General features: G+C 45.6%; 1 protein-coding gene across 1 annotated transcript in view; it reads left to right on the forward strand.

The window, feature by feature from the left end:
* The window catches only part of HTATSF1 (HIV-1 Tat specific factor 1), a 312,441-nt gene that overhangs the window by 193,763 nt on the left and 105,295 nt on the right, over positions 1-13,383 (forward strand). The window lies entirely within an intron of this gene.

A 13,383-nucleotide genomic window follows, 5' to 3' on the forward strand; every position in this document is an offset into this window, starting at 1 on the left:
TGCTGCCTGAGCATGCTGTATTTAAAAGGATAAACTTCATCAAGGTCGGGCACCCGCCTGTTGCACCTATTTCGGTCCCCGCTCTGGTCCTCAGTGTTACTGGACTCGTTCCTGAACCTGCATGAAATACCGGAGCCGGCCAAACTCTGCAGCCAGCCAAGCGAAGGGAATGCGTCATCGTGTGGGTGCGCGAGACGTGCAACGACTAGAACGCTTCTCTGTTGGAGGTTATTGCGCATCCGTGCCAAGGAGGGAAAAAAGGCTTGATTTTGGTAACTACAGCGCATGCGTGCACTGAACCTATTCACAATATGTGAGGTTGGTGTGCCCAGAGTATCAAGTAATGAATGTGTAGCATTTTGGACATCAGTATGTCCAGTGGGGCATTTAAGAAGGCGAGTTGGCCCTGCATGCCAGGATGGGAGAAAGGCTTGATAATGGTAACTCCTGCGCATGCGTGCACTGAACCTATTCACAATGTGAAAGGTACGGGTTACTGGCCACATTGCTCCAGAAAGGTGCTAAGTAAATGTCATGCTGATGTGTAAATGTAAATTGTAAATTGATACTTGTATAGCGCACTACTCACCCGCAAGGGTCTCAAGGCGCTTGTACGAATACTGCTGTGGAACCCATCCTGGCTTTCCCTGTGAGGTGTCCACTCCTGGGCACCCCCAAGGTGGAGGCCAGGCATCCTTAGCGTTGTGGGGGCTGTTGTGGAGATTAAGCAAGCTATTGCCCAGAGTTGCAGAGTGGGACTCCATGATTGGAATAGGCACCGAGGCGAGAATTATCAGGTCCGTGGAATTTTTGAGCCCAAGACCCGCCGAGGCGGGGAATTGAACCCTGGTCCCGGGCTAGACCTCTGCATCAGGGTCTGCCACTCTAACCATTGAGCCACACTTCTCCACAAATGTGTCTTGAATTTGTGGTGATGGATGTGTAGCATTAGAGACATCAATATATCCTGTGGGGTATTTGAGAAGGTGAGTAGACCCTGGGTGGGCAAAGACTTTGACGACTGCGTTGAGTCCCCAATTAGGTGGTGATTTGCCGAGTTCTGTACAACGTGGGCGGTGACTATACACACTTCCCGTAAGGGATGTGTGTTATCAGTAGATGGGGTAGTGCAGATCTATTTGACATTAAGAATTAGGGGATCTGTTGAGAGAGTTCCAGGGGATATTGTCATTTAGGCCCGTAATCAAAATCGGGAAGGATTACTGGAAGACACTCTGCATACTTCCACAGATATCCCCCTCAACTGTGCCACCATGTACAACTCCGTTTCCAACAAGGTTTCCAGGAGCATACAAAATAATTGGAAAATACTCCACAGAGGCAAATTAAAGTGGGAAAAACCCTTGTTTTCCGTGGTTGACTCCAGCTTCAAGCTTCCAGCTTCCAGCTTGTGGGTTCTCGGCGGCGGTGGCGGCGGAGTCACCCCGTGCAGTGGCAGCCGCATGTTTTTCGGAAGGCACGAGTTGCCGCAAGCTCCCTGGCAGCGGTCTCAGCAGTCTCAGCGTTCCACAGCGGCAGAAGCCGCGAGCGTCACATAGCGGTAGGAGCCGCGAGGGCTCCAAAGCGGCAGGAGCCGTGAACCACCACACCCTCCCGCAGCGGTAGGAGCCACGGGCCTCCGCAGCGGTAGGAGCTGCAAGCTGCAAGACTCTCACAGTATAGCACAGCGGCAGGAGTGTTAGGAGCCGCGTGAGGAGCCTCGGTAGAGGCAAGAAGAATAAAGCAGCAAGCAGCCTTCGTCAGTGGCAGTGTCAGTGTCACTAGAAAAAGGCTGCGTGAGACACCCCCACAGTGGAGGGAGCAGCGACAGCAAAACACCAGCAACCTCCCTGCACAAGTTAAGGTAAGGCACGCCGGTCACCAGCCAGGGTGTGCACTAGAGGACTAGTAACACGCCAGCAGCCCAGTATCCCTGAATTAAAAAATTCTGCGCAAGTGTACGCAATAGACCACCATGAGATCAGGGAAAATAAGGGGGGCACCAGGCGACCAGCACTTGAAGCCTAAAAAAGAGGGAGAGGACTTAACAAAGGACAAACCAGAATCTGAAAAGCTCAGTAAGCCAAGAGATAGGGAGCAGGAAGAGTTTTCGGAATTAGACTATAAACAGGAAAAAGACACGGGGGCAAAATAGAAAAGGATAAAACCCAATTAAACAACCATACCCCCATCAGGGTAACATGTTCCCCTATTAAAACCAACATCAAAAGCAGCAAACAGGCTCTCATTACCGATTTTTGAAAAGTATGTCGCAGCTTATCTCCAGGGAAGCAAAAGTTGCATAAGGCAGCCAAGGAAGCAAAGGAGGCAGAGGAGGCAAAAGAAGCCACGGTGCACAAGTATATGGGGGGCAGCGCAGACAAGGAGACACATACGGACAACGTTAGTAGGTCAACAAGTACTGAAGACACAGAACATAAGGCCTTAAAGCTGTCTGTATCAGAGGATGCAAATTGTACTAATCTTATTAAGAGCCCATTATTCGTCCATCATGGACTTCACCAACAGGCCATCCAGGCTGTAGTCCACAACAATCAGGGATTTAAACGGGAGTCAGCAATTACACCCAAACAATGGACCTGCCATGCCCAAATAAATCAACTAAGGCAGCAAAACCAACAACTTCAAACAGCTCAACAACCTGCTCGGCAACAGAGCAAGTGGGATAACCTGGTGTTCGGGCAGGACAGTTTTGACAGCTTTGACAGCTCGCGTGCAATACTAAACATACCTGTAGACCCACAACCTGATCCACTACTCGTTCAGATTGTGGGCCAAATGACCAACGTACAGGAACAACTTGCCACTAATCTGGAACTACCAATCAAGCAATTTCAAATGGCACAGCACTTGACGCAGACGCCACGTCAAAGCAAGACAAACGGATCACCACTCAGAACCTCCCATGAGACTGAATTATTCAGCCGAGTTAGCCACCTTGAACCCCAAAAATCACCCTCACCCCAACTATGCATTAAGAAACAAGAGGGACAATACCTCAAGGAACAACAAGAAGACCTATCAACTGGACTATTTTGGGATCAGTTATTAGGCACCATGAAGACGATTGGATCAGCCGCAACTTATCACGCTGATAAGTTGGATACTCAAGTTGAACTATTAAATGCACTAGCCTTATACGTGCAGGGAATAGATAAAAAACTACATGACTTAAATGCCATGATAAAAAAGGTACAAAAAGCACGGGACATCACTTATTACACGTGTCACTGCCACCAAATAATCGACAAGCTTGCAACCGTCCCGACTATAATGTCAGAGTTGCTGGGGGTAGTAAGGGACACACAATTAAATTCTACAACTTCAACGGAAGGAGAGCTCAAGGAGGTAGACGGAACCAATAAGGATACCCTTACCACCAAACCATTAAAAGAGGAAAATAACCTGCAAGAAAGCAAATGCAGAAATTTCCCAGTCATTGAGAAAGACTGGGAAGGAACAGAGGAACATCCGCATTTAGAAAGCTCAGCACCATTCCTGAATCAAAGTATTCCATCGAAGGTACCGGTACAAAGCAAGGAACAAGAAAGCTTTGCAAAACCTCTGTCAAAACGGGAACGCAAACGCTTGAGGAAAGCAAGGAAAAGTAAAACAAACAAAGTCACCCCACAAGCATTGCCGACACCAACCCAGAAAAGACCAGATAAAAATGACGAAAGTAACAGTGACACACTCAGCATGACGAATCATAAAATTTCGGCAATATAAGAAACAGCGGCCACAAGAAATCACGACGGCAAAACCAAAACAAAAAATGGAAATTTGTCAACTAATAAAATTTACGACATATTTAAGTCGTCGGCTGAGAAGGAAAAGGACAAAGCCAAAAACAAGGAAATTGTAAAATCAGATATAATGCAAACCTCCAAGAACCCAATTATAAAGGAAAAAGAAACCACCGTGCAGGATATAGCAACAAGTGGGAAAGGAGAATCACGGACAAGAAATTATAAAAATGAAACTCAAAACAATCCAGAGGTCCATAGCATTAAAGAGCCTATTGAAAAGATACAACAAGACCAAGTCAAATCAGTCCAGCTCGCCAAAATTCATCGACAAGACCCAACAGAACTATTAACCGGGAACCCGATCGATTATAACAAAAAACAACCGAACACGGCTCAAAGTCAGATAGAATTTATTCCACATTATAAATCGAGAGGAACTCATGACATATTAAATCGAAGTACAATTATAAAGCTACTCAAATCCTTACCAGCCCTGAGACATATACCATCCAGTGACCTGAAAAGAATTGAATTCAAATCCACCGCCAACCAAATAGGAGTCGAAAAAACAATAGCCACCTGGATAAACTACTCAGTCACTGAACAGATCTTGAGGCACAAGGAGGCATTTGAAGAATGGGGTATAGAACTAAAAGAGGTGGAAGCTCCTCGTTACCAGAGTCTCCTACAACACCCCAACCACATAGAGGGTGTCTTAAAAGGAGCAAAAGGCCCAGAGACTCCTGATCAAATAAAGGATGATGTCAAATTCACAAGACAAATTACAATAACAATTTCACACCCAGACAAAGTTAAAAAAGAGGTTAATCAACACTGGAGATCGCCAGTTACACAACAAGGAGCTGCATGAACAAAATCCCAAACAAAATCAAAAACATCGCAGGATATTAACATCTGTTCCTGGAATGTGAATGGCCTAGCCTCTAAATTAGGGGATATTGACTTTGCTGACTTCATTCTACAGTACGATATACTGCTGTTGCAAGAAACCTGGCAGACAACACATACCCCGATTGTAGACTACAAAGAATATTTAAATTTAGCTAAAAAGGAGTCAGCACACGTAAGAGCCAATGGTGGTTTATCAATATACATTGCCACAGATATCCAATGGGAAGAAGAAAACATTGACTTGGACTCGAGCTGGATGCAATGTATTAAACTCGTAGTTAACATCACTCGTACATTGATAATAATGAACTTCTACATCCACCCAGCCCACAAGCATAAGGGGAGAGATATCCAACAATTGGCCACCACTATTAAAACTCTAAAGGCAATACACCCACATGCCAACATAATATTGTCTGGAGACTTCAACATGAACTTGATGCAAGCCCAAGAGAAAACCTACCAAATGGAATAACCGTCAGGAGCGACAATACAACCAGACGCGACACATCGGGCAAGAAATGCGTTGCATTGCTAGACAAACAAGCATTATACACGTTAAATGGTCGAGGCCCACAAGATAGCCCTGCAGCTTTCACAAGAGTGACGGCAAAATCGGGAGCAACCATTGACTTCACCTTAGCTGCTCCAGATTTATTCCCCAGCATCACAAATTTTCAAATAGATATAGTAGAAAGTGACCACTACCCCCAATCTTTCACATTAATTGACTTCAGAATAAAGTCTCTGCCATCAAGACCCCTGACGTATTTTACTCAATCGTACAATTTACATCGGTTAATATGGAATGAAAACACTGTAGACAAAATCATGGAGTCCTGCACAGCTTTCCTGAGCACTACAGGTGCAAAACCACTGGGGATAGAGGCTTGGGAGTCCTTAATTAACAGCTTGAACAGAAAGTTCACATACAGCTCTAATAACCAAAAAGCGGCCCGGATTAGTGTGTCAGAATGGTATACTAAAGCGCTGAGGATAAAAAAAAAAAAAATTAAACAAAGTATTGAGACAAATGCGAACTCATGGTCAACAACCTTCCCGGGAGGTCCTGACAACAATTAAACAAATGAAAAGTGACCTAAAAAAAGAGACTTGGGACGCTAAACGTATATATAATGAGCAGTTCTGGACAAAAATGCTCTATGTAAGTCGACAACAAAATTCTAAGCAGTTTTGGACCCAAATTAATGTTTTATCCAATGGAAAAAATCAGCATTTCAACTCTGATATAACCGAGCATGTATTGGAGGGCTCACATAGAAGCTACATATAATCCACAGACAGCCCCCAGAGCTACCACTGAAAACGATATACGGAAGGCGATACAACCAAACCACAGTACCCTTAGTGAGATTCCAACAAGAGAGCAGAAGACGGCAGAGACACTGAAACCAACTTTGCAGGCCCTAAACCACACGACTAGCAAGCCGTACCTGAAACATCACAGTAATTCACAAGAAAAACAAATGGAAGGAAAACTGCAGCAAGACCATCAAGAAACACCGGGGTCAAATCAATTAGTTGCCGACAGACAGATCACACAAAAACAAGTAATGAATATTATAAAAAAACAGAGATCAGATGGGGCGCCGGGACCTAATGGTCTGCCTAATGCCCTATTCAAAAAAGACTCACCATTCTGGTCCAATCATCTAGCCATACTGTTTGACAATATTGTGGAATCCCGTACTATCCCCGATTCCTGGCGAGGAAGCATCTTGCATCCAATATACAAATCAGGGGCTCGTGCAAATCCCTTAAATTACAGGTTAATAGCCCTCATAGATGTCGAGGCAAAAATTTACGCTGCAAACCTGCTTAAAGATCTAGAAGACTGGGTAAATAACAGCAAACTGATCCCCAATACACAGACAGACTTTCGAGCCGGCATGGGCACTTTAGCAAACATATCCGCCGTTACACTCCTGGCTAGCCAATCTATCACAAATTCTAAAGTAATGTATGCATGTTTCGTGGATCTCAAGGCGGCCTTTGATAAGGTCCCCAGACAAGCCTTGTGGGCAAAAATTGAATCCTGGGGTGCACCCACAAACCTATTGAATGCAATAATCAACCTTTATTCAAAAACATGGGTTCAAATAAAAATGGGAGATGGTCGAAGTCTAACAAACAAAATCACTACCACCAATGGCCTAAAACAGGGGTGCGTCTTGGCCCCCTGTCTATTTAATATATATATATACAGCTGATCTAGACTATCACCTACGTTCAACATTAGGTGATCCTCCAAAAATGGGGAATGTGAGAACAGCAAGTTTGCAATATGCAGATGATATTGTGCTGCTCTCCCAAACGCCTCGCGGCCTACAACGGCTGATAAACAAATTGGTAGAATACACCGACCTAAACCAACTACAGATAAACTTTAAAAAAACAAAGGTCATGTGCTTTTCTAGTCCACAGAAAAAAATACCAAAATTCACTTGGACGATCAACAACAACAGCTTGGACCGTGAGGGGACATACAAGTATTTGGGATTAACTTTGGATTTCCACCTTAATTACAAGCAACACCGAGAACACCGGAAAACAAAAGCTAAACAACTATTATTTGCATTTAAAACCTTGCAAAAAAAACTTAGTGACAGTTCCACTACCCACCTATTAAAGGTCGTGGCATCAAAATTTCTACCCGCAATTACATACGGTTCCGAACTCTTCAATACAAAGGATGCAACATCCTTGAATATCGCCCAAACTAGTCTCTTCAAAAAATTGTTTAACATCCCGCGCTATATCTCTCAAGACCGGATTAGACTTGAATTTGGGCTAAAAAACCAGATCATGTCAAGACAAGGAGCGCTGGTCAAATACTATTGGAGAATGCGGGCAGCAGAGGACGACTCTTTGGTACATTACTGTTGGCTGGAGGACGAAAAGCAATCAAAACGGACTAATTCGGTGTATTCATTCTTAAAAAAATCGATTGAGGCTTTAAAGTTAGAGGAAGCATGGCATACCACACCGTCCTACCCGGAGTTCAAACAATTGGTCAACAAAACAGTTAACCAAATGTCTCAAGATCAGGATAAAGCTGCGTTGTCCACGAAAACAAATGCATGGACAGTGCTGCCGACATATAAAAAGCCCCCAACCATATCTCTGGGAACACTTTGCAAACCGAATGAAACAGCAATTAATTTTATTGAGACTAGGAGTGTACCCAACTAAAGATTTAACCCCAAAATGGAAACGCACCTGGCTTTCAACGGACTGCCGCCTTTGCGGACAACCATTAAGGCAATGGGGTAACTCAAAAGGTACTGGACCTGGGTATCGTACGTTATAGAAAAGACAATGGTCCAAGACCTCTATGATTTCTAAGCTAAATTAATCCGTGATCAGTCATTAATTACACAAATTTGGAGCATATACATTGATCCGCTCTATACATTTTATGTAAACATTCAATACAAACATAAGGGCATAAAATAAACAACAGTTTTTCACAGAATAATGATTTTTAATCCATTATCTCTTGGTCAAACTGATTACCAATGTTTATAACTGTAACACATTACAGATAAAAGTGGTTGCCCCAGGTGGAGCGTGCGACATAGCAGAAGGGTGCAGAAAAATTGAGTAAAGTGATTAAAGAGGCAAGGAATTTTAAGAGATAGTGACACAGAATATTCAAAAAGATTCATAACACAGTGACGGGATCCAACAATCATCCGACCAATTGGCCTTTGACAAAAATCCCACTGTTCATTTTTATAGGACTGAGAACTACCTGTTCATACGTGGGAATCATTACCACTTTTACACCGCAAAGGGTAAGCAAAATTAAAAAATGGGCATATCCTCATAGATATTTAGATCTGACAACAGTTTAAATGAATATCTGCCCCTCTCCCCCTTTTTATAGGGTCATCTTTAAAACCCTTGGTTGTCCCACCCCCCTGTCCTGATGAAGACTCGCATGGCCCAGGCGTATTTAACCGTATGGCCCCAAGACGAGTCGAAACGTCGACGCTGTATATATAAAAATAAACCTGTATCCTGATGCTCGTTATATGGATGTGCATAATCTATGATATATTCATTTTTTTGAATAGAGAAAATAATAATTGTTTCAAAAATTTCCAGTGGTCAGGTTTCCATAGGTCGGATGATTGTTGGATCCCGTCACTGTGTTGTGAATCTTTTTGAATATTCTGTGTCACTATCTCTTAAAATTCTTTGCCTCTTTAATCACTTTACACAATTTTCCTGCACCCTTCTGCTATGTCGCACGCTCCAGCTGGGGCAACCACTTTTATCTGTAATGTGTTGCAGTTATAAACATTGGTAATCAGTTTGACCAAGAGATAATGGATTAAAATTCATTATTCTGTGAAAAACTGTTGTTTATTTTATGCCCTTATGTTTGTATTGAATGTTTACATAAAATGTATAGAGCGGATCAATGTATATGCTCCAAATTTGTGTAATTAATGACTGATCACGGATTAATTTAGCTTAGAAATCATAGAGGTCTTGGACCATTGTCTTTTCTATAGCCTTTGCGGACAAGGCGTCGAATCAGTGCTCCACTTACTTTGTATTTGTCCAGCATTATCATCTAAACGTAAAAAACTACTGCGGCCCTTAATGAAAAAAGAGCAGATAAGGACCTGCAGATCCGCTGTAATAAAATGTTTAGGAGGGTCAACAGTGCAATTGGCATGTAAATCATTAACGTTTTTAAGTCTAGCTGCAAAAGCGCTAGAAAAGAAAGACACGGAACTTGATCTTAAAAAAGCTTAGACAATCACCTCGAAGCAAATATAAGAATAAGAATCAGATACCTCAAGCTAGAATAACTTCTATAAGACTTAAGGCACCAATTGTACTGTTTCCCTTTGTTTTATTGATCAAAATGTTTTAAATGAAAAGTTTATTAATCAATTTGTATTTATTCATGAATTTTAAGTCACAAGTGTTGACGTGTTTTAGCGGTTAACCTGCTCTTTTTATGATTTAAACCAAATCAAATAAAGTAAATTTAAACTTAAACTTAAACCTTGTTCTCCTACAAACGGGCATGAACCATTAAAGATACCCTTGTGTCGACACGCCCCGTACTACCACCAAGAGCAGGAAACACTGTATTAAACACTTGGGGCCTCCCGAATATTGTAGGCAAATACCCATGTGGTGACTGCAGTGTCTGTCACCTTACCGAATCCACCAAGGACTTGAATCTAGAGCCAGGCAAGATATGACACATCCAACAACATAACAATTTTAATAACACATTAGCCAACTACTGTATTACCTGTCCCTGCAGACTCGTATACATTGGTATGACCAGCTGCAAAATCAAGACCCGAATATGCGAACATCGTAGTACCATTCAATGTAAGAGAAACACTACACACATGACTAATCATTTCTTAGAAATTGGACACACTACCAACGACATGCGATGGGTAGTGATTGAAACTTTAAACACTAATGTGCCCAATTAGCAGAGCCGCCAGCTGGAGAAGGAACAGCAATGGATTTACCGCTTGTCCACCCACCTCACTGGCCTTAACGACAATATCCCCTGGAACTCTCTCAACAGATCCCCTAATTCTTAATGTCAAATAGATCTGCCCTACCCCATCTACTGATAACACACCTCTTACCTATTTGTCGCTGCAGTCACACCCCACCCCACACCTACACACAGACAACCCCCACACACCCACACACAACCCCAACACACAACCCCCCACACACATACCCCCACACACACAACCCCCCTCACACACAACCCCACACACATACAACCCCACACACACAACCCCCCACACACCCACAACCCCCCACACACCCAACCCACCACACACACACAACCCCGCACCCAGAATCCCCCACACACACACACACACACACACAACCCCACACACAAACCACCACACACACAAACCCACACACACCCACAAACCCACACACACCCACAACCCCCACACACCCAACCCACCACACACCCAACCCACCACACACCCAACCCACCACACACCCAACCCACCACACACCCAACCCACCACACACCCAACCCACCACACACACAACCCCACACACACAACCCCACACACACAACCCCACACACACAACCCCACACACACAACCCCACACACACAACCCCCACACACACAACCCCACACACAAACCACCACACACACAACCCCCCACACACAACCCCCACACACACACAACCCCCACACACACACAACCCACACACTCACAACCCCACACTCACAACCCCACACACACAACCCCCCACACACACAACCCCCCCACACACACAACCCCCCACACACACTCAAAACACACAATCCACACACAGACAACCCCCTACACACACAACCCCTACACACACAACCCCAACTCACACAACCCCCCTCACACACACACCCCACCCCCCCACACACAACCCCCCACACACAATCCCCCCACACACAACCCCCCACACACAACCCCCCACACACATAACCCCCACACACATAACCCCCACACACACATAACCCCCACACACATAACCCCCCACACACATAAACCACACACCCCCCCCTCACACACAACCCCAGACACACAACCCCCCACACACACAACCCCCCACACACAACCTCACACAACCACAACCCCACACACACACAACCCCACACACACAACCCACCACCCACACAACCCCACACACACACAACCCCACACACACAACCACACACACAACCACACACACACAACCCCCCACACAACCCCACACTCACAACCCCACACACATACAACCCAACACACACAACCCCCCCCCACACAACCCCCCCACACAACTCCCCCCACACACACAACCCCCCACACACACAACCCCCCACACACACACACAACCCCACACACACAACCCCACACCCCCCCCACACACAATCCCTCACACATACAAGTCCACACACACACACACACACACATGACCACACACACACAACCCCACACACAACCACATACAACCACACACAACCACACACACACAACCACAAGCACACACAAGCACACACACAACCAAACTCAACCCCACAGCCACACACACAACCCCAAACACAACACACAACCCCACACTCACAACCCCACACTCACAACCCCACACACATACAACCCAACACACACAACCCCCCCACACACACAACCCCCCCACACACACAACCCCCCACACACACTCAAAACACACAATCCACACACAGACAACCCCCTACACACACAACCCCTACACACACAACCCCAACTCACACAACCCCCTACACACACAACCCCCTCACACACAACCCCCCTCACACACACACACCCCACCCCCCCCACACACAACCCCCCCACACACAATCCCCCCACACACAACCCCCCACACACATAACCCCCACACACACATAACCCCCACACACATAACCCCCCACACACATAAACCACACACCCCCCCCTCACACACAACCCCAGACACACAACCCCCCACACACACAACCCCCCACACACAACCTCACACAACCACAACCCCACACACACACAACCCCACACACACAACCCACCACCCACACAACCCCACACACACACAACCCCACACACACAACCACACACACAACCACACACACACACAACCCCCCACACAACCCCACACTCACAACCCCACACACATACAACCCAACACACACAACCCCCCCCACACAACCCCCCCACACAACTCCCCCCACACACACAACCCCCCACACACACAACCCCCCCACAAACACACAACCCCACACACACAACCCCCCCCCCACACACAATCCCTCACACATACAAGTCCACACACACACATGACCACACACACACAACCCCACACACAACCACATACAACCACACACAACCACACACACACAACCACAAGCACACACAAGCACACACACAACCAAACTCAACCCCACAGCCACACACACAACCCCAAACACAACACACAACCCCACACACACAACCACACACAACTATCTATCTATCGCCCTCACTCTATCGCCCTCACTCTATCTATCTATCTATCGCCCTTACTCTATCTATTGCCCTCACTGTATCTATCTATCGCCCTCACTCTATATATATATATATATATATATATATATATATATATATATATTGCCCTCACTCTATCTATCTATCTATCGCCCTCACTCTATCTATCGCCCTCACTCTATCTGTCTATCGCCCTCACTCTGTCTATCGCCCTCACTCTATCTGTCTAGCGCCCTCACTCTCTCTGTCTATCGCCCTCACTCTATCCATCGCCCTCACTCTATCCATCGCCCTCACTCTATCCATCGCCCTCACTCTATCCATCGCCCTCACTCTATCCATCGCCCTCACTCTATCCATCGCCCTCACTCTATCCATCGCCCTCACTCTATCCATCGCCCTCACTCTATCCATCGCCCTCACTCTATCCATCGCCCTCACTCTATCCATCGCCCTCACTCTATCCATCGCCCTCACTCTATCCATCGCCCTCACTCTATCCATCGCCCTCACTCTATCTATCTATCGCCCTCACTCTATCTATCTATCGCCCTCACTCTATCTATCGCCCTCACTCTATCGATCTATCGCCCTCACTCTATCGATCTATCGCCCTCACTCTATCGATCTATCGCCCTCACTCTATCGATCTATCGCCCTCACTCTA

Source organism: Lissotriton helveticus, chromosome 4_1 (assembly GCF_964261635.1).
Source record: "Lissotriton helveticus chromosome 4_1, aLisHel1.1, whole genome shotgun sequence".
NCBI classification, from domain to species: domain Eukaryota; kingdom Metazoa; phylum Chordata; class Amphibia; order Caudata; family Salamandridae; genus Lissotriton; species Lissotriton helveticus.